Here is a 22018-nt window from a genome sequence, read left to right as displayed (position 1 = left end):
GCCTTTTTTTTATTTGTATGCATAGTCTGTTTTCCCCTAAGGTGGGGTTCAAGAGACCAGCCCTGGACATGGGAAGATAAGAGTTTTCATAGATCTGGAGTAGGGGGTTTCCAAATGGAGCATTTGACAGGCAAGTAGGCGGGGTTACAGAAGCAGAACGTAAGCATAACAAGTTGTTCATAACAACCTCTGTAAGCAAAGACATGGTTACAAGGTGGTCATAACAAGGGGGTCATAACAACCTTTTGAAAAAAAAACGTGGTTACCATTTACTGGAACAGGCAGTACAGAACCATTTGTAGTTAAGGTTACAGGTGGGTCATAGCCCAATCCTTGAGGAACAGAGATTAAATCATAAACAGAAATGAACCTAGTTTGTCTTTACTATAAGATGGCTTTCAAGCCCAAGATGGAGGCAGGCTGGTTTATCAGGACCCCATCCCAATGGGCCCAAAGGTTAAAAGATAAAGACTCTTGCAGCTTCACCGCTTGTGTCCAGAGGCCAGTGCCTGAGCCCATCATGGCATTTCCCTGCAGGACTCTCTGCTGCCCGTTTTCTACCGCTCTGCCTTGTGTGGTTCTGTTCGATACACCTTTGCTGCTCTTGAATCCTCCTTGTCCATTCATTGTAGATAATGCCATCGCCAAGATGATTCCCCAGATAGTAAGACCTTGCCTTGAGCATTGGTTCAAAAGAGGGGGAACTCACTTGCTTGCACATTTAACATGAATAGCAATTTAAAACAAAAAGCCAAACCATTCACACAAGCAAGTCTCTTCTCTAAACCTAGAGCTTAATGTATTAGCAACAGCCTCTGAATTAAGGGTCAAAATCCCTGAAATTTAAAATATTAACAAGGACCCACTTTCCCCAAGTTTGTATAAATATGCTGTGGATATCGCTCTATATAAATAAAACACTGATGGCCAGTGACCAGACAGGAAGTATAGGCGGGACAAGGAGAGAGGAGAATTGGGGAAACAGGAAGAAGGGGGAGAGACACTGCAGCCACCGCCAGGATAAGCAACATGTAAAGACACCGGTAAGCCACAAGCAACGTGGCAAGGTATAGATTTATAGAAATGGTTAATTTAAGATATAAGAACAGTTAGCAAGAAGCCTGCCAGGGCCATACAGTTTATAAGTAATATAAGCGTCTGAGTGATTATTTTATATGTGGATTGTGGGACTGTGGGGCTTGGTGGAACCTGGAGAGAAGCCCTCCAGCAACATAAACAGCAAGGGCTGATGATGAGAGATTCTCTGACCCGTCAAGATGCCCACAGAGAGTTCCAGGAATGCAGCGTGTGTGAATTACCATTTGTGTTAGAGGTGAGCTTTTGGGGTGATGCCTTTGAGTCCTGTCTTCTGTAAGTAATCCCTTACCTAGTCTCATGTACATAATTTCAATAAACTTACTGGTTTCCCAAGTTCAACTTTAGGAGAATCAGTTCTTTGGTGAGCCACCAGTGGCTCCACAGACGTGTCCCAGGAGCCCCACACAGCCCAGCTGGTGCCCGAGCAGGGATCTGCAGACCCACAGTTGAGTTTGAGAGGGGGGATTGCATGGTCTTGACCATGGCTCTGCCTCCCAAGTGCTGTTTTATCCATTTATCTACCAAAGTAGATAAAGCTGAACAGTCTGAGGGTGGAGCTTCCTCAGGAGGAACCTGGATATGGCTTAGCTGTCCTTCTTCATGAAGGGGCGTTGGTGTGCTTTCCTGCTACGGTCGTGGTTTTGTGGGTCTTGCTATGGGTAGGAGGCATGTGATTTAGGGAGGTGGAATGTCTGGGAGGTAAATCCCAGACTGACTGTTTTCTTCTACCTGGTATGGGGTCCCATGTGTCTTCAATGAATGGGATCCACCTAGGGAGTACAGTACTGATTTTTGTTTGGTTGTTTGTTTTGGGGTTAGGTTTTGTTGTTGTTGTTGTTGCCTTTACTTCTGAGTCCTCTCTTTATCTTTGTGATATGCATGTTCATCATTTGATGAGTATTTCACATCAATCATTCTAGCCTTCTTTGTGCCTAAAGCTACAGACAAATTCTTGTTCCAAAAGCACTGTATAAGAGTAATTACGGTGCTTGCTTTGGCAGCACATATACTAAAGTTAGAAAGATACAGAGATTAGCATGGCGCCTGCGCAAGGATGACACGCAAATTCGTGAAGCATTCCATATTTTTTAAGAAAGTTAAAAAAAAGAGTAATTATGTTTATGAGTTAATGACTAAACATCAGGGTCATCTGTAAACCTTAAAATGCTGTATTGTGTCTGTAAGTGGTCTAAAGAGGGTTTAAAGGAGCCGGGTGTGGTGGCTCACAGCTCTTATGTGTTCTTATGTGTTAGGGAATGTTAGCATTCAGACCCACCCCTTAGGGACCTGCCCAGCGTTCTGACCATGTCATTTTAAGTAACAACCCCTTTAAGAAAAAAACCTTCCCCTTCTCTTCTCTCTTCCTCCCCACCCTCTCTGTCACCATGAGGTGTGCACACCTCCTCACTTCTTTCCTTCCCTTTTCTCTTTCTCCCTCCCTCTCTCCCCTTCCTCCTTCCCCCCAATAAGACTTTCTACTTGGATGCCACCTGCATAGTGTGAGTAACTTTCTGCTGGGCCTCCTTGGTCTGCAAGGCACGTCGCCCTCACCCGCAGCCACACACCTCAAACTCGCCAAGGCCTCTTGTGCGCCATTTTACAAAATCGTGTAGACAGACTCTCTCTTGGGGTAGTGATGGGGGTGTTGAGGGGGGATACAGAGAGGGAGATACAGAGAGAGAGAGAGAGACAGAGACAGACAGAGATTTTAAAGAGCCAGAGAGATAACTTATAGGCAAGGGCAAGGGCAGTTTGCCATCAGGCCTGAGAATCCAAGAGCTTGATCCACAGGGCCCACTCAGTAGAAAGGGTTCTGCCTGTCACAAAGTGTCCTCTGGCCTCCACATGGGCGTCATGGCACACACACCTGCCCGTCCCCCACATAGACAACACAGAAGAGAGAGTACTTGCCGGGGCCATCCTCTGTGGTGGACAGGTCCCAGCAGAGGATGTAAGGAGTCGGTGGGGGAAGGAATGAGCCCGGAGAGAGTCGGGAGATCTTGCAGCCTGACTCACTAGCAGCCAGAGTGCTTTTTTATTTATACAAAATTTAGTAAACAGGGATAGATTCATATTGTTCCAAAACACAGATCATACCATTTTTGTTTTTGGATGCGTGTTTCACTTTTTCTTGTTCATCTTTTAGTCATCATTGGTAAATCATGACAGAACAGATTTATCATTTCTAATCATTTTCCCTCAAGTTTTGACATCATCGATGAACAGAGTTATCACTTTCACTCATTAACCATAACACAGTTTTTAAGAATCTAGATGCATATGACAGCCTGTTCTCAGGCTAGTAGCTTTAATTGCTTCAAGGATGCTAGACCAAAACAAAATCTTCAAGCCAGCTTGGGCGTATTGCCATGTCCCAGTATGTCATTAACTCTTAAAGGTCAGAGTGCCCAGGAAAAATCCTCAGGGCAAAGCTGCTGCACTTATTATTCAAATTCTGACATGGTAACTTCAGCTAATCTCACTTTGTTGCTGTATTAGGTTACGTAATTGTCTGAGTGTAGAGTGGGAAGAGGTTTGCAATCTCATCTGTGGCCAACTCCTCTAGTTCACTGAATCTTGTTAACCTTGTGAAGTTTACTTTGTTTTGACTGTCTTGTTCCAGAGTAAGTACAGGGATAGATGTTTCAAAAATGTCTCACAGCCTCACCAAGAGACCTCTGGCTTCTTTCTTGGGTCACAACCTCCAAAGCATAAGGAAGACCTTCAAGTAGATAAGGCTATCTCCCCAAAATCGGGAGGGGCAGTGTGTTCAGGACTTTCCTGTGGAAGCTTAGAAGCAGCATTCCTGGGAGAGGGCATAAATGATTCATAAAAAATTTCCCATCAATCCAATACCCCCCCAATTGTACAAATACTAAAAGTCTCCCAAGTATGCCACAGGTGGAGATGAAAACCGCAGCCATCATGTGGCTCAGCTTTGCTGGATCCTTGTCAAACAGCTGTGCTGGCCTAGTGACTTCTGCCGTTCTTATCAGGTACAGCTGTGCCATCTCCCGCTTTTTTTGTTTGTTAGAAAGATGACTGGGGGATGGAGAGGTGGTTCAGAGGTTAAGAGCACTAACTGTTCTTCCAGAGGTCCTGAGTTCAATTCCCAGCACCCACATGGTGGCTCACAACCACCTGTAATGAGATCTGGTGCCCTCTTCTGTATACACAATAAATAAATAAACCTTAAAAAAGAAAGAAAGAAAGAAAGGTGACTGGAAGGACAGGGATCAAAATCAGCACAACTCCCAAGATTATCGACAAGTTAATGAGAATAGACCAGAAGCTCTGTCCTGAAACAAAAGAAGTGAGAGACTGTAAAAATCTATTTGTAACCTCGGAAGCCAAGGTGAACTCCAACTGAGCTGAAGCAATGGCTGCCGTTTGTTGACACAAAGACGGCATGTTTACAGCTAGTTTAGAACTCTTCCATAAACAGAACTGCTCCTTTCAAAGTTTTTACCCTGTCCTCTAAATTTTTATTGTTTTTCTTTTTTGTGTGTGACAACATTATTTGAGAGTTGACTAACATGCTCTGTAGTGCGAACCTGTTGTACTCAGGCAGTTGTCCACGCAGCCACAGTCCTCATAGGAGTAATGAGTACGGTACTGCCCAAAATTAAAGCAGCGGTAAATTGTTTAGCCTACTAAGAACATTAGTAATTTCTTTTATAGCATATGTTAAATAAGCACCTCAGCCATATGTCCCAGGTTAGGAAATTAATGTTTCCAGCAGAGAAGAGAGCTGTGTGAGAGAGCTGCTGCTATGTAGGTGACAGAGCTGTATGAAAGAGATGTGTGCAGGGGCGGTGTGTAGAGAGAGATTTGGAGCCACACAGAAAAGAGATGTAACTGTATATAGAAGTATATGGCTATGTGGAGAATGTATGGAGAATGTAACTGTGAAAACAGATGGAACTATATAGAGATGTATGGCTGTGTAGGAGAGAGATGTATGTATGTAAAGAAAGACATGTAGCTGTATGTAGAGATGTAACTTGTGGAGACAGAGTAAGAGATTTTTCAAGAGGAAGTAAAAGAGAAAGTTACCATCAGAAAGCAAGTATGTTTCCTTATTTTTCCCCTCAGATAGAAGAAGTCTAGCCTCAAATAGATAAGAATTTTCCTAAGCCCTCGCTACTCTGAGGCATTTTTTTTTTTTTTTTTTTTTTTTTTTTTTTTTTTTTGGCTACCCTGGATGCAGTTCTGAGAGCTGGCCTAAATTGTGTGTGTTTGTGCTTGAGTGTATGTGTGTGTGCACCACATACATGCAGGAGCCTGAGGAGGCCAGACTTGGGTCACCCCAAATACCAGATCCCCACGTAGTGTCAGCTTCACGGTGTTTCTGCAGAAGAGAACAAAGAAACTCATACATCAAGAGCTTTTTAAAATACAGGGGTGGAGACACGAGGTACGCAGGTTGGAGCGAAGCGGGGAGACCTCTGCTGTAGGGCCGACTCCCGGGCTCCCCGACAACATTCTCCGACTTGGTGTTGGAGGGAGATGGGGGTCTGTTCGAACTCACCAAACCAGTTACAAGGCTGTTAGGCCAAGCGGTGGGCAGCCCACGGCTGTTTAGGGTTTGGAGAGAATTCAAGATGGTTTGTCTCTGGTCCTTCAACACAACATCCAGCTCTCCCCGAGCACGAGAGTGATGTCACCTCTGGGTGCCTGTCGGGGGCGTGGTCTATGCAGATGAGAAGGCGCAGGGGCTGCCGTGTCCGCACCCGCTGCGGAAACGCGAGGGATTTGGTGCGCGGCGTGGGAGGGAGCGCGGGTCCGCGGGTGGCAGCGGAGCGCAGGGATCGGGCGCGGGTCCGGGGAGGCCCGCGATCGCTGGCGGCGAAGTGACCGTGTGTTGAGAGCGCAGGTCCGGCGTGGCTGAGCGGTGTGTGCTGGGGAGGCGAGCATACTTACCTGGCAGGGGAGACACCATGATCAAGCAGGTGGTTTTCCCAGGGCGAGGCTCACCCATTGCACTTGGGGTGTGTTGACCCCTGCGATTTCCCCAAATGCGGGAAACTCGACTGCGTAATTTATGGTAGTGGGGGACTGCGTTCGCGCTCTCCCCCGGTGTTTTGCTGTAACTAAAGTTAGACATTCTCTAGATTATGCTTCAGAAGCTTTAGTTGCTTAGTCTTTACTTTCTAGCTGGTTAGTAGTACTGGTAAAAGTAGGATACGAAACTCGCGTTCTCTTCAGCATTTGAGCCAACAGGATTAATAGTCATAAGGAAGTTACGTTATTACAAAATGTAAAAAACAAAGAAAAAAGTGTTTCAGGTCTGGAGTGTTTTTGCATGAAGCCAAAGGACACTTTTAGGAAAAACTAGGTCTCAACTTGGGTTATAGTCTGATCCTTTCTTTCTTTCTTGGTTCCCGTGTTTAACATGAGCACCACCCCTGGGTCCCGGGACAGCAACACCACTGTCCAAAACCTGTTGTAAGTTTAGTAAAAAACGGGTCACCCCTAGAAACCGCTGATAGAAGCAGTTCGTGGTTTTGCGGTTAATTGAAAAGAACAAACACACCCGCGTGACTTCATTGTCTTCCTAACGAAGTTGGCCCCGGCCCCCGGGTGGCCGAGGGTCCCTGCGTCCCTGCGTCCCGGAGCCGCCGGCCGCTCGCCCCGGGCTCATGAGGTTCGCGCGAGCTCGGGAAGCGGGTGCGCGGCGCGGGTCACGGCGGGGCGCGGGCCCGGGAGGCTTCGGGGCTCGGTCGTCCCCGGTGTGGCCGCCGCGGTGACGCCAGCCTCACCAAGGAGACGCCGCGTGGTCCACCGCACCGTCTCTGTGGCGCAATCGGTTAGTGCGTTCGGCTGTTAACCGAAAGGTTGGTGGTTCGAGCCCACCCAGGGACGGCGGGCCTCAGGCTTTTAACGGCTTTGCCAAGAAACAGCCACCGGGAAGGAGCTCACTCTGAAAAATGCACGTTCCTGCGTTCTGTTCAGAAAACCTGAGAAAAAACTGCAGCCTAGAAAAAAAAAAAAAAAAAAAGCAACCCTGTCATTTATTGTTTATTTATGGCCTGGCCTCTGGCAAGGAAAAAACAACCAAGCCGCCTTTTTTTCTTCTTTTTCTTTTTTGGAATCGAGGCACCTGTGGACAACCCCTCCCTGCTGCTGTCTTTGGTGTATTACCGAATGGGTAGAGTGGGAATCCTTTCTCAATAAAAGAAAATTATGGACAAGTCGCCAAAGCACGGGACACAGACCGGACTTAATAAAACAAGTAAACTTTACACCACTGTTTAAAGATACGAATACGAGAAGGGCGACCCCGCACCGTAATCGGTAATCAGAAAACGCTAGAACCAATTGAATTCGAAAACCATGTGCTGTGTGAGAGGATGCCAGGTTTGCCGTTATCTTAGAGAAGGGTCAGACGGGGGCGGCAGGCCCTTGGACAAATTGTTCTAAAAACAAAACAAACAAACAAACAAACAAAAAAAAAACAAACCAGGGTATGTGCTGCCCCTTTGCTCCTAGACCCAGACAATTAGGAGCTGCACACCAGACATTTCCTGCCATAGCCTAAAGCATATAACATAACTGGCATAGTAAACAAAGCCCAGATATGTCCTGTGGGATGTTTCTGCTGTTACAGATTGTATACCACAGCTGTCAGAGGGAATGGTTTCCTGCAGATAAAAACGGGATGTCTGACTGTCAGGGGAAATGGGTCTGCTGGCAAAATAGATACAATAACACAGACGGCTACCGGAGATGGCCGTTCCCTGGCAGCTGCAACTCTCCAATCAGTTCAAAGCAAGCGTCTCTAACCTTAAATATGCAGCAGTCCTGAGCTTGTAACTGTGTAGAGCTGGAATCCCCCCGATCTCCTACCCTTATAAAAACCCTGCTTGATGGCTACTCAGGGTCTCCCCTGCTCTGCTGCACCCTCGGACCGACGCAGAGTCCCGAGTTTTCTCGCAACAATAAAAAGACTTCGTTTTTGCATCAGATTTGGTCTCTTGGTGATCTTTGGGGGACTCTGGGTACAACAGTGTGGAGTCACCAAAATAAATCACAGAAACGGGCAGGAGCGGCCGTGTGGTAAGGATTCCCGGGACGGGCCGTGCGGTCTCGGTCTCTGCAGACTGGCGTCCCCCGAAGCCTCCGGACCGCTGGTTTGCTCCCCTGCTTTTGGAAGGACCCGTAGCAGTCTGCCCGCTCCCGAGGGGCTCCAGCCTCAGCCGACAGCAGGCGAGGGAAGTCTGTCTCGTGCTTGGGGAAAACACTGCTCCCGCAGGAGTGGCATCGACCCACGCACTGCACAGTCAGCAGCCGCCCTCTGCACCCGACCTGATGCAGGACAGGTGCTTCCGAAGCGTCGGCAGCGCCCGCCGTGGGGCCTGTGGCTCGCCGTGATCGTATAGTGGTTAGTACTCTGCGTTGTGGCCGCAGCAACCTCGGTTCGAATCCGAGTCACGGCACTCGCGTCCGCCCCAGCCGCCTGCTTTCTTGCCCCCTGCGCCCCAAACCTGGCTAACGTCTTGCCGCAGGCTCCAGTCTCCCTTGTCCAAGCCCAGCCGACTCCAGGAACTCAAACAGCACTGTTGCAGTTTGGGGCTGTGGTCTTCACTGTCCATCCCGCTGTCTCTGGTACACTCATAAATTCGCCTCCACCGTCAACCGCGCCCAAGACCTAGGACATAACACCTCTACCCTAATTTTGGTCTTGGTCAGGATGATACAGGGTCCGAATGTTCTGTCTGGTATTTTGTCTTAGTGGTAACATATCACAAGTGGGGAAGCTTGTTTTATGTGTACTGCCCCACCCCTTTGAGAGTAAAATTTTTATCGTCTACATGCTGAATAACTATTGAAGATGAAAACCCGTCCTAACTAAGCAACAAGACTGCAATTTCCATAGAATACACTCTATGATCTAAACAACACAAGAAAATAAGAATCCCCCATGTATTCTTATATATTGTCCTGGCCAAAGAGATCTGAGAAGCATGAGCCGCATCCCCACGGTGATCCGTTCTCCAGAGCCCCATAGAGAGACCAACACACTAGGACACTTTAACAAAACCTGGGCTCATCCCAGTGCAGGAAGGCAGACAGGAGATGGATTATGTCTAGATGTGCTCTTTAAGCGTGAGATGGCTTTACTTGAAACGCTTTTATTAGTTGAGTTACAGAACAAATACTATTCGATGGGCTATTTGGAATTAATTTGATCCAGCACTCGGGTGGCAGAGGCAGGTGGATCTCTGTGAGGCCAGCCTGGGCTACAGAGCGAGGTCCAGAACAGGAACCAAAACTACGCAGAGAAACCCTGTCTCGAAAAAACAAAAGAAAAAACAAACAAACAAACAAAGGAATTAATTTGAAACCCATTTGACAAGACACTCACGTTTTAAAGTGGTGAAATAATCTCAATATAAAAGAGGCTGAAGAAGAGCCTGCTTGATGGACATGCAGAAAACTGTTTTAAATTATGTTTGTGTGTTGGCGTAAGCTCCCATGTGATTGTGAGTACACGTGCCCCACATGCTGTGGGGTAAGGCGGCAACTTGAAGGAGTCAGTTCTCTCCTTCTATTCCACCATGTGGGCACAGGGCGTGAACTCAGGGCGTCAGACTTGCCCGCAGGTACCCGCTCAGCCATCTTGCCAGTCATTTTGTGAAACATAATTATTTTTACTTTCTATGAAAAGGTACTTTAATAAACTATGTAACTATAACATGTATAATTAATTAGAGGACCACTAAGCATACATATTAAAGTCTGAATGGCTAAAATTGTAATTTTACACAGTAGATTTAAATTTTGTTAGCTTTGAAATCCTTAAAATAACAGTAATCTTTTTTAACATAGTTCTCACATCCATAATAATTTCTGACACTGCATTATTTGTATATATTCTAAATTCATGTTTAATAACTGTCCTCACCCAAATAAGCCAAAGTCCACTATTGGAGAAATGGGATGGTTAGAATTTACCATCATTATTAGTTATATCTCCTTTCCTATGTTACATTTCTGAAAGAAACTGATAACTTATTTATCAAGCATATCAAGAGGATTATTGAAAAATAGTTCCTGTGCAAAAATTTTTCTTGTCACATTGTGAATGAACAAAGGCAGTTCTTAGAATATCATTGTTTTAACACGGATTTGTTTCTTCCTTCCCCCATTTCTTTATTTTTTTCTGCTAATGAATGCTTATATATTTTTGGCAAATTGAGAATCAAAATTTCAAAATGAGTTTTTGGAATAGATGCTATATTTATTTGGTTAAAACATCAAAAAGTAAGCCGGGCAGTGGTGGCACACGCCTTTACTCCCAGCACTTGGGAGGCAGAGGCAGGCAGATCTCTGTGAGTTCAAGGCCAGCCTGGTCTACAGAGCGAGATCCAGGACAGGCACAAAAACAGAGAACAAAAATACACCAAAAAGTATAAAAACACAGAGAGCAAAGTCTCCCCCACCTATCCCCTTTCACTCTAACAAGTCAACTGTTTTCTTTCTTTTATAGAATCTTTCTTTTCAATGTTTGCATAATTTTATCTTAGTTTTTATTTTTTTTAAAGAGATCAATCTTTAAAAATGAAATCTTCTTCATTTAGAGTAGCACTTTCCAGTTTTTTCCCCTTTTGTTGCAAATAGACTCATCTCTCATGCAATATATCCTGATTATAGTTTCCCTCTCTCCACTTCTCCCTGCTCCCCTCCCGATCCACCCCATTTCTTTCTCTCCTTAGAAAAGAACAGGATTCCCAGGGACAACATCCAAACATTGTTGCATAGCGAGTGTGGATTCATGTGGGTCCACAGAAAAAAGACACAGAAGCACCTAAGGATGATTTTTAGCCTTTCCAGCTGCAGGGGATCAGCCTCTCCAGACTGACTCTTGTAGCTTAACAAAGAGCTTTTTTTTATTGTTCTCCAATTTATACCTTTAACAAGTTAATTTCCTTATCCCAAAACCTTTTATTTCAACTCCCCAAAGGGACAATGCCAAGTGCAAATTCTCAGTTAAGGTACACCATGGTTTTCTGGGTTGTCCCCCAACCAAAAGTTCTGCATAGGCTTTGAACCCCTAGGGAAACTCTCAGATATGACTTCAAACAAAGTTCTGGAAACAAAAGGTAGCAATCACAAAAGGCAGATCAAAGCTAGGTGCTAACACTCCAGAATCAAACAGCTGTTGAAATCCCAGGAACTCCACTAACATAGCCCCTTTTTTGTATGCAACAATTAATCATATTGGAGATTATGTAGCTTTGTAGTATATACAGCCTTTGCTCTATTCTGTTTTACGATCTTGTGTAAGTAAGCCAAAACACATTTTAAAGCTAAGGTTAGTTACTGTTGCTAGCACAAGTGTAACAGTTGCTAAAACAAGAAATCTATTAAAGTCATTCACAGGGTTCAATGAGAGTATCATATCTGCAAGGCTTTTCATAACATCCATTCCTGTCATATCAGGTAACTTTTTTGTATTTTCCTTATTTCTTGCTATAAATCATAAATCATTTGAGAAGAATTAGGGTGACCCATCAAAAGCATCTTAACCTTTTCCCAAACATACTTGCTATCATTGACCTTTAAAGGTGTAATACAATAGGATGTAACATTCAATCACATTTTAATTTTATCTGCTCCTTCAGTATTTCTAACTGATCTCCCAACAATATAACGGCTTGTTTCAAATCAGCTAATTAATTAACTATCTCATCATCTATTTTTTTTTTAATTTTGTTCAGTCCAAAGCTCTGTAGAAGGCTTATGCCAGTCTCTAACGAACTCAGCAGTTTGAATTTCTTTATGAAGGGCTGGCTGTTGGAGCAGTAGCAGTCAATGCAGTAATTCCCATACCAGTAATAATCAGTCCAAACATTCGTCTCGTTCTTCTTAATATTCTTTCAGCGAGCTTCTGTACCAGGATCATCACAGGGGAGTCTTGCCATGGCCTCAACAACTTCCCTGACATCCCAATTGTTGGGCTTGCTCTAAGAACACAGAAGCTTTCAGAGGTTTTGTTTAAAGGCATACTAGAATTAACCCCAGTATGAAGGGTATAGCGTTCACACGTGATGCTGTCATTATTAGGGTGCCATTGTTTACCTTTCCTTCCCATGCTTTAAGAGGGTGGAAGGCATTTGCTGATTTCTACAAGTGAGTCTGAGTTAAATTGCCAAATTGCAGGATAGGATTTGACGTTCCATCTCCACGCCATTGGATAGATTCATTAACAGAAGAACTAATTTCTACAGTTCCACTCAAACTATACTGCTGCCATCTTAACTTTGAGTGAGAATATTTTATTTGAGGGAAGCCATAAATCAATGATGTCTCTATGGGAGATATTGATTAGCACTCAAGATTTCTCTCACATTTTTGCCAATGCACCCAGTCAGATTCCATGGTGGTAACCCTCATCTCACAGAAGGGTAGATTTATGGAACTAGTGGCATTAATCTTCTGTCCTTTAAAATCAAATGCATGGGGCATATAAAACTTATTATGAGAATCTTGGGTAGTATTGACTATGGATAGTCATACTTAAAAGGTTATATTTAGACATTGAATTCCATTTCCCATACAAATAGGAATTCCTTGTGTGGTGATAAATTGTGTCCCCCAATATATTGTGTACCTTAATAAAAACTTATCTGAGGTCAGAGAACAGAACAGCCACTCAGTTAGACACAGAGGCCAGACAGTGGTGGCACACACCCTTAATCCTAGCATTCCAGAGGCAGAGATCCATTTGGATCTCTGTGAGTTCAAGGCCACACTGGAAACAGAGCCAAGCATGGTGGCACACACTTTTAATCCCAGGACTTGCGATCTCATATCTTGCTTGGGAAAGACTCACGCCAATAATCCCAGGAAGTGATGGCAAGAAGCAGAAAGGTATATATATATATGGTGTGAGGACCAGGAACTACAGGCATTTAAGCTTTTAGCAGCAGTTCAGATGAGATCCATTTGGATGAGGGCTCAGAGGCTTCCAGTTTGAGGAAACAGGATTGGCTGAGAAGTTGGCAAGGTGAGGTTAGCTATGGCTTGTTCTGTCTCCCTGATCTTTCAGAATTTACCCCAATAGCTGGCACTGAGGGTTTTTGTTGTTGTTTTGGTTTGGGTTTTTTTTTTGTTTGTTTTTTGGTTTTTGGTTTTTGGTTTTTTGAGACAGGGTTTCTCTGTGTTGTTTTGGTGTCTCTCCTAGATCTCACTCTGCAGACCTGGCTGGCCTCGAACTCACAGAGATCTGCCTGACTCTGCCTCCCGAGTGCTGGGATTAAAGGTGTGGGTCACCACTGTCCAGCTCGCACTGAGGTTTTTTTTTTTTTTTCTTTTATTAATAAGACCATTTAAATTCCGTGTTACATCCTTGTACTCCCACAGTGTAATATTTAATCTCTTTACCTTCCTCCATTGACTGAGCAGGACCTCAGTTATCATAAGGATCAGGTAGCCAAGAAAATTCATTAACCACCACAGGAATATCCATATCTCCCCAACTTACTGCTAAGTTAACTGGAGGATTAGGAATATAGGCCCGGTAATTATGACCAATCCCTGTTGTCTGTACAGTTTCCACAGACAACATAGCAAGGAACAGATTTGTGACATTCAGAATTATCACCTCCCCTTTGTCACAGCAATTCTTAAGCTGTCCCCAGGTGGGAGGACTAGCTGTCTGTTCCAAAGGCCTTTGTGGGAGCCCACAACTGACTCAGTTTCCCAGTCTGAATCTGAAGTCTATTCTGAGTCAATAGAGTTCGGGCTTGCTTGCTCCAGGGCTGTGAGAAAGTCCTGATTAGCCCACAGGAAGGAACACACTATCTAGCTAGATGCAGGCTGCTGACGCCAGCTGGAGGAACATGGAGATAGAAAATGAACTACCAGGTGGGGCTGGAGGGATGGCTCAGTGGTTAAGAGCACTGACAGCTCTTCCAGAGTTCAATTCCCAACAACCACATGGTGGCTCACAACCATCTGTAGTGAGATTTGGTGTGCAGCATACATGCAGGCAGAATACTGTATACATACTAAATAAGTCTTTAGAAAAAATGAACTGCCTGCTCCTTGATGCAAGGACAGGAGAGTGGTTGAATGCCTGTGCTGTGCATTGCTTTACCTCTGTCCTTCAAGACTGTCTCTACAAATCTGCACGACTCTACCCAGCTACTCAGCTGACTGGTCGGCAGGCTCCAACTGGCCTTCTGTATTTTTTTTTTTTTTTTTTTAAACAGAGGCATCTCAGCGGCCAAAGCATCCAAGAGATTCCTCTTGCTCGTGCCGGATTTTGATCAGTTTTGATGGGATCCATAACTTCACGTCTCCCATAGAACCATAAGCGTACCCTCGGCCCCATCTCAACACTTTTCCTGGACTCCATAAATATATTAAAACATTTATAATATACTGGCTGACCCAGTTCAGCAGTTTTTTTTCACAATCCAAAGTCTTTCAGCAGCTGTTGTCCCTGTTTCATTAGCATTTAGAAAATTTAAAGTTGGTAAAGCAGTATGCGGTCTGTCCCTGGGGGTCCTCATATCGCCCTTCTGTTTAACAAGCATCTCCTGTAGAGTGTGATTAGCTCTTTCAACAACTGCTTCTCTCGTAGGATTACATGATATCCCTGTAATGTGTAAAAAAAAAATTGTTTCATTTTACTGGAAACATAAACTCGGGAATTATCAGTTTTAATTTGTATCAGTATGCCTATTATAGCCATTGTTTCTAATAAATGTGTAATTATAGAATTAGCCTTTTCAGAACATGTATGCATCAATGGTATGATGATATATTTTAATTTTCCAAATTTTGCTAAATGAAATATATCCATTTGCCAAATTACATTTCTTTGTATACCTTTAGGATTAGTTCCTGCAGGTAAAGGAAATTGGTTATACAAAGAACAAGTAGGACAGTTTTATTTTTTTTAAATAATTTTCTTAGCTTGTTGCCAAGTAATGGAATTTTTTTTCTTAAGCTCCTACTATTAACATAATATTTCTTATGAAATTCTGAAGCTTCCAACACATTTCCTATCAGTGATTGACCAATCTCTTAATTTCCTTTTGTTAATGGTCCAGGCAACCCATTATGAGATCAAATATGGGTAATATAAAGTGGGCAATTCCTTTCTCAGATTGCCTGTTGTAGTTATACAAATAATAAAGTTAATTCTGAATTATCAGGAAAAATTTCAGCAGTTTTTATACGCAATATAATCCTTTTTGCATATTGAGAATCAGTGATTATATTAAGAGATTCATTAAAGTCTAATAAAACCATCAGAATGGCATATAACTCTGATTTTTTTTTTCTATGTGCTTCACTTTATTTCAATCTCCCAACAATACTATGAATTAGGTATCATCATCTACGGAGTGTAGTAAAAAAAGGTGGGGCATGAAAAGGTTATATAACACACTCCAAGTCACACAGCTAGTATGGGGTAGAGCTTGCATTTGAACCCAGAAGACATTGGATTCGAATCTAGGCTAACTCTCACAAAGTGCCTTTCCAAGTTTGCTTTGGAATATTGCTCCATACACTAACTTCCTTTTTTTTTTTTTTTCCAGAAGTCTTGACTGCTTGGAGTCAAAAGGCTTTTGAACAGTGAAACTGGGCATTACAAGGTCCAGACAAAGTCTGAGCACAGAGCTCTGATCCCACCCAACACCGTTCTGCTCTCCCTCTTCCCTCCCGCCTAGGATCTGGGAACCTATCCATAGCTAAATGATATCCCAAATCACGGACACCTCCCAGGGGACAGCTTTAGCCTGTTCATTCTGGGTTTTCCACAGTTCTGATTCCAAGGAGGAAAGGTCCCCAAGACATCAGGCTCTTGGCTCTCACTCACAGCTGGCGTGTGCTCAGGACAGGTCCAATCAGTAACAGTATCAACAGGGCGGTGGCAATGGAACAATTTCCTGGGAGATTTGTATAACTTTAGCCCTCCACTGATTTTCTATGTTTTTAGCTTCCTCTTTGAACCACATTTGCCACTGCAGCTGTGCCCCAGGTTCCAGAACAGCATTTACCAGCTCTCACCAGTCCTGTGGTATAATCTTATTACAAGTTGACCAGGAGTTTGACATTTGCTTTACAAACGGGGAATGTATGCCATAAGATGCTATTGCCTCCTTAAACCTTCGTAAATCTAACATTTCAATTGGAGTCCAAATATTTTGTGCATTCACTTGACCAGGTAGCTGCTGTAGGGTTACCGGATAAATTAAGGGTGATTGTGTGAAAACAGGCTTTCTTTCTGTAACCTTATGATCCAATCCTAAAACAATTTAACTGTTAATTTCTTCTGTCTGAATCTGAATTTCTCTATAATTCATTTTAACAGGTTTTTCTAAAGCTTTTATCCTGGCACTTAAATCGACTATCTTTTTAAATAGTAAAATATGGATAAGGAAAGTAATAATGTGCATAATCCCATCAACATTAATCTTCTCATATAGTTGTTCCATTGTCAGGCTGCCTAAAATTTTATCAAACAAAGCCCAATTTTCTTCCAATGTACACATAAAACCCATTTTTTAATGTGGAAAATTTTTCTCTTTTAAATATTTTTTTTCCTTTAAAATATCTGATATCTTAATTGACTTACCAAATCTACCAACAGTAGAAATCCGAGGGAATTTCAAAACAGCTACCTAGCACTGAGGTGTGAATCGAGAGAGAGAGAGAGAGAGAGAGAGAGAGAGAGAGAGAGAGAGAGAGAGAGAGAGAGAGAATGTAGCCACAAATTCTGTTTCTATTTCTTTAGGGGTTATTGGTCTATTTAAATAGTTTATCAGGTCTTGATTTAACTTTGGTATGTGGTATCTATCCAGAAAATTGTCCATTTCTTCCAGATTTTCCAATTTTGTTTTTTAAATATGACCTGATGATTCTCTGGGTTTTCTTGTTGTCTGTTGTTATGTCTCCCTTTTCTTTTCTGATTTTGTTAATTTGGGTGCTCTCTCTTTGCCTTTTGGTTAATTTGGCTAGGGGTTTGTCTATCTTGTTGATTTTTTCAAAGAACCAACTCTTTATTTCATTGATTTTTTTTATTGTTCTCTTGGTTTCTATTTCATTGATTTCAGCCCTCAATTTTGTTATTTCCTGGCGTCTATTTCTCTTGGGTGAGTTTGTTTCTTTTTGTTCTAGAGCTTTCAGTTGTGCTGTTAAGTCATTGGTATGAGATTTCTCTATCTTCTTTATGTGTGCCTTTCGAGCTATGAATTTTCCTCTTAGCACTGCTTTCATGGTATCCCATAAGTTTGGGTATGTTGTACTTTCATTTTCATTGAATTCTAGGAAATCTTTCATTTCTTTCTTTATTTCTTCCTTGACCGATTGGTGTTTCAGGTGGGCATTATTCAGTTTCCATGAGAGTGTAGGCTTTCTATAATTTTTGTTGTTGTTGTTGAAATCTAACTTTAAGGCATCGTGGTCCGATAAGATAGAGGAGGTTATTCCAATTTTTTTGTATCTGTTGAGATTTGTTTTGTGACCAAGCATGTGATCAACATTTGAGAAGGTTCCATGGGGTGCTGAGAAGGTATATTCTTTGGTGCTAGGATGGAATGTTCTGTAGATATCTATTAAGTCCATTTGAGTCATAACATCTGTTAGGTCCTTTATTTCTTTGTTAAGTTTCAGTCTTCTTGCGGGCCGCAGAAATATATCATAAGAACTCAGCTGGTTATGGCAAAGTCACTACCTGGAGGGATCAGGGAATTCCTCCAGAGGAAGCCAAATCCCAAGGAGTTTTTGGTGTTACTTGGCTTGTTATATATCAGCTGTATTCTGTTATGAAAATCATGTGTGCCTTCATAGTTCTCCCAGTTGATTTTTCCCTAAGAAGGGCTAACAATGTGGACTGATCACTCTCTAGACGTACACATTCCAGGAATTTGGAGAACAGCCTCAGGAAAGGCTTTCTCTGGAACCAGTTATCTCCCTTAGCCACTTTCAAGGACTACAGGATAACAGCCCACATGCAAGTCTCCTGACTTACGGTAAATTCCACAAGGAGACACCGCCTAGGAGAGGTGGACGTTAAGTAATAGCCTTACACAATTTAGCTTGGACCCTCCCTTTTATATACCGGGACTTCCAGGGCACTGGAAAAGGGAGAAGAGAATGGAAGAACTAGATGGGTAAGAACTTGAGAGGAACAAACTGAGATGGGGAAGAACTAGATTGAAGGGCTAAAAGAGAGGACTAGAGGAACGAGATGGAAGATGAGGAAGAGCAAGATGGGGAAGAACAAGATGAGGAAGAGCCAGATGAGAGAGAAGGGGATGAGAGAGGAGCTGATAGGAGAAAGAACTAGATAGATGAGAACCTAAAAGGGACAGAACTAGATGAAGGAATTAAGATAGAACCTAGAGGGGACAGTAGATAAATATAGAGAGAAATCAGGCAAGAAAGGAGCTAGACATGAGAACAGAACTGAAGCTGTGTATAAAGGATGTTATGCCAGAGGAATTAAAGCGAATGGATCAAAGAACTCTGAGTGCGTAGACTGATTTACCGACCCTAAAGATTCTCTGCTGGTTGATAGAGCCTTCCGCGGACCCTGGGAGGGGACTATCGAGGGGCTGGACCCCCATAGTCCTCGTTACAGTCTGGTAGATCTGTCTTTTGGTGAGAGTGGTGTGTTAAAATCTCCCGCTTCTAATGTGTGGGGTTTCATGTGCGATTTAAGCTTTAGTAATGTTTCTTTTATGAATGTGGGTGCTTTTGTATTTGGAGCATAAATGTTTAGAATTGAGACTTCATCTTGGTGGATTTTTCCTGTGATAAATATGTAATGTCCATCCTGATCTCTTTCGATTGATTTTAGTTTGAAGTCTATTTTATTAGATATTAGGATAGCTACATCAGCTTGCTTCTTAGGTCCATTTGCTTGGAAAGCCGTTTCCCAGCCTTTTACTCTGAGATAGTGTCTGTCTTTAAAGTTAAGGTATGTTTCTTGTATGCAGCAGAAGGATGGATCCTGTTTTCTTATCCATTCTGTTAGTCTGTGTCTTTTTATAGGTGAGTTGAGACCATTGATATTGATGGATATTAATGATCAGTGATTGTTAATTCCTGTTATTTTTTTTTTTTGTGTGTGTGGTAGTGTTGTGTTTTCCTTCTTTGGTATTTGTTGGTGTGGGATTATCTATTGCCTGAGTTTTCATGGGTGTGTTTAGCTTCTTTAGGTTGGATTTTTCCTTCTAGTGCTTTCTGTAGGGCTGGATTTGTGGACAGGTATTGTTTAAATCTGGTTTTACCATGGAATATTTTGTTTACTCCGCCTATGGTGATTGAGAGTTTTGCTGGGTATAATAGTCTGGGTTGGCATCCATGGTCTCTTAGTGTCTGCATAACATTTGTCCAGGACCTTCTAGCTTTCTTAGTCTCTATTGAGATGTCAGGTGTTATTCTGATGGGTCTGCCTTTATATGTTACTTGGTCTTTTTCCTTTGCGGCTCTTAATATTTTGTCTTTGTTCTGTATGTTTAGTATTTTGATTATGTGGCAAGTGGACTTTTTTTTTTTCTTAGATCCAGCCTATTCAGTGTTCTGTAAGCTTCTTGTGTCTTCGTAGGTATTTCTTTCTTTAGGTTAGGAAAGTTTTCTTCTATGATTTTGTTGAATATATTGTCTGTGCCTTTGAGTTGGTATTCTTCTTCTATCCCTATTATTCTTAGGTTTGGTCTTTTCATGGTGTCCGAAATTTCTTGGACGTTTTGTATTACGACTTTTTTGTCTTTAGTGTTTTCTTTGACTGACGAATCTATTTTCTCTATTGTGTCTTCAGTGTCAGAGATTCTCTGTTCCATCTCTTGCATTCAGTTGGTTATGCTTGCTTCTGTAGTTCCTGTTCGTTTAGTCAGGATTTCTATTTCCAGCATTCCCTCAGTTTGTCTTCTTTATTGTCTCAATTTCAATTTTCAAATCTTGAATTGTTTCCTTCATCTGTTTAATTACTTCTTCTTGGCTTTCTTTGATTTCTTCCAATTTTTTGTTTGTTTTTTCTTCCATTTCTTTAAGGAAATTTTTTATTTCCTCTTTTGTTGGGATCAGAATGGCTCTGACCCCTCTAAGATTGCCCCCACCTCCCCTGTTCTGAGTGCGCTGAGGTCAGGCTGTTTTGCGGATGTTTTGCTGTTTGGTATATCTCGTGCTTTGGCAGCTGTGGCTTCCTGGGGGCATGCTGACCGTTCCTTGACCCCGGGTGCTTGATAAACAATTTTGTTTGTTTCCTCCTGAAAGGGTATATAAGATGGGGAAGAAAGAATAAAAGGGTCCTGATGTTTGCAACTTGTGCTGTGTTCATATTGACTTCCCTCCCTAGGTTTTGGGCCCAATTACCGTGCAGGCACGGCACTCTTTAAGGGAGTTTTTCATTTCCTCTTTAAGGGCCTCTATCATCTTCTTAAAGTCATTTTTAGGATTGATTTCTTCTGCTTCTTCTGCCTTGGTATGTTCACGTCTTGCAGGTATAGAATCACGACATTCTGATGTTGCCATATAGGTCTTTATGTTGTTGCCTGTATTTTTGCACTGGTGTCTACTCATCTCTTCCTCTCTGCTCGGTGTAGGCGGCGTCTGTGTCTGAAGGTGCCTCTCTTGTTCTAATTGTTAGTCTTGGTCCACTAGGAGTTCTTGGTTAAATCGGTGCTGTTGGGCTCTGTTTCTTCGGGAATAACTTAGTCCAATAAGTGTTAGTGGTTCTGTCTCAGGGAGCAGTTGTTCCCAGTTGGTGCAGGGTGGGCTTATGGTTCCAGTGGTTGTTAGGTTCGTAGGTTTTTTGTTTTGTTTTGTTTTGTTTTTTGTTTTGTTTTTGGTGGGGGAGCAGGAAAAGGTAGCTGTTTGGTCCCTGGGACTCTGATGGGTAGGGCCTAGGGCCTAGGGACCTGATCTGCCGGTCTGGAGATGGGGTCTTACCTGTTCCCAGTCGGTGTAGGGTAGGCTTATGATTCTGGTGATCTGGTTTGGTGGCTGCGCAGCGCCTTCTTTTGTGTTCTCAGGTCATGTTTTGCTCATTCGTCACCTCCTCAGCTGATCTGTTTCCTCAGACTGCAGACTGTAGGATTCTGAATCCTCTCCTGAATGGATCTCAGCTGAGCGGGTTGTTTAGTAGGGCAATTTCACCAACACCTCAAGTTGTTGGGTTTTGCAGGATCAGCAGCTGGGCCCTGGGTTGGCCTCAGACAGAGTGTTCGGATCCGTACCAGGTCACAGCTGCCTCATGCCTCCAGTCACCACTTTCCGTAGAAAAGGCCACAGTCTCTTGCTGTGAGTCGTAAGTTCCCCAGATGTCCTGACAAAACTCAGAAGCAGAAGGGAAGGGACAGCAAACAGATTCGGTGGGGGCTGTCCAGCTGATTTTTGAACCGAATCATATGGGCTTTGAATTACCTTACTGGTGCTTCCTACTTTATAACCAGCTGTTCCTAATTTATTTGCATCAGGATAAAATGTAAGAGCTCCAGGTGCTCTTCTCACTGTGCAGGGAAGAATCCATTCCGTTCCTTTTATACATTGAAGTTCCTTATTTTTATTAATTTTGCTGTTAATTTGTCCTAAGAAATCACTGCAAGCCCTTTGCCAACTGTCATTAATCACCAACAACTGCAAACTTTCAGCATTAGCATAGGGTACTACAGTCTCAGCTGGATCCTTTCCTGACAGTTGACGAAGTCTTATTCTTCCCTTTATGATTAATTCAGAAACCCCTTTTATATAGGTCTTTAACTTTTTACTTTGCTTGTGAGCTAGAAAAATCTATTCCAAAATATTATCGCCCCTCTCATAATGAGTCCAGTAGGGGAATGACTGAAAGATACAATTCTGAAAATACATTCAGTTGTGAGATCTAATCGACCCACATAGGCATTTTGTAGGTTTTGTTCTACTTGGGCTAATTCCCTTTCCGCCTCAGCTGTTA

The 22018-nt window shown here is 42.9% G+C and overlaps 4 non-coding genes across 4 annotated transcripts; all 4 read left to right on the top strand.

Moving 5' to 3' along the window:
* Window positions 1–2083: 2083 nt before the first annotated feature.
* Window positions 2084–2187, top strand: LOC121830584 (U6 spliceosomal RNA). Its single transcript, XR_006073801.1, has one exon. It is a non-coding gene; the product is annotated as a U6 spliceosomal RNA (small nuclear RNA).
* Window positions 2188–6013: 3826 nt separating this feature from the next.
* On the top strand, window positions 6014–6177 carry LOC121830644 (U1 spliceosomal RNA). The gene has a single exon (XR_006073862.1). It is a non-coding gene; the product is annotated as a U1 spliceosomal RNA (small nuclear RNA).
* Window positions 6178–6889: 712 nt separating this feature from the next.
* On the top strand, window positions 6890–6963 carry Trnan-guu (transfer RNA asparagine (anticodon GUU)). Its single transcript has one exon. It is a non-coding gene; the product is annotated as a tRNA-Asn (tRNA).
* Window positions 6964–8465: 1502 nt separating this feature from the next.
* On the top strand, window positions 8466–8537 carry Trnah-gug (transfer RNA histidin (anticodon GUG)). Its single transcript has one exon. It is a non-coding gene; the product is annotated as a tRNA-His (tRNA).
* The last annotated feature ends 13481 nt before the right edge of the window (window positions 8538–22018 follow it).

This window comes from Peromyscus maniculatus, chromosome 6 (genome assembly GCF_049852395.1).
Source record: "Peromyscus maniculatus bairdii isolate BWxNUB_F1_BW_parent chromosome 6, HU_Pman_BW_mat_3.1, whole genome shotgun sequence".
Lineage (NCBI taxonomy): Eukaryota > Metazoa > Chordata > Mammalia > Rodentia > Cricetidae > Peromyscus > Peromyscus maniculatus.
The sequence above is the reverse complement of the archived record's forward strand: the minus strand, read 5'-3'. Positions and strand labels throughout refer to the sequence as shown.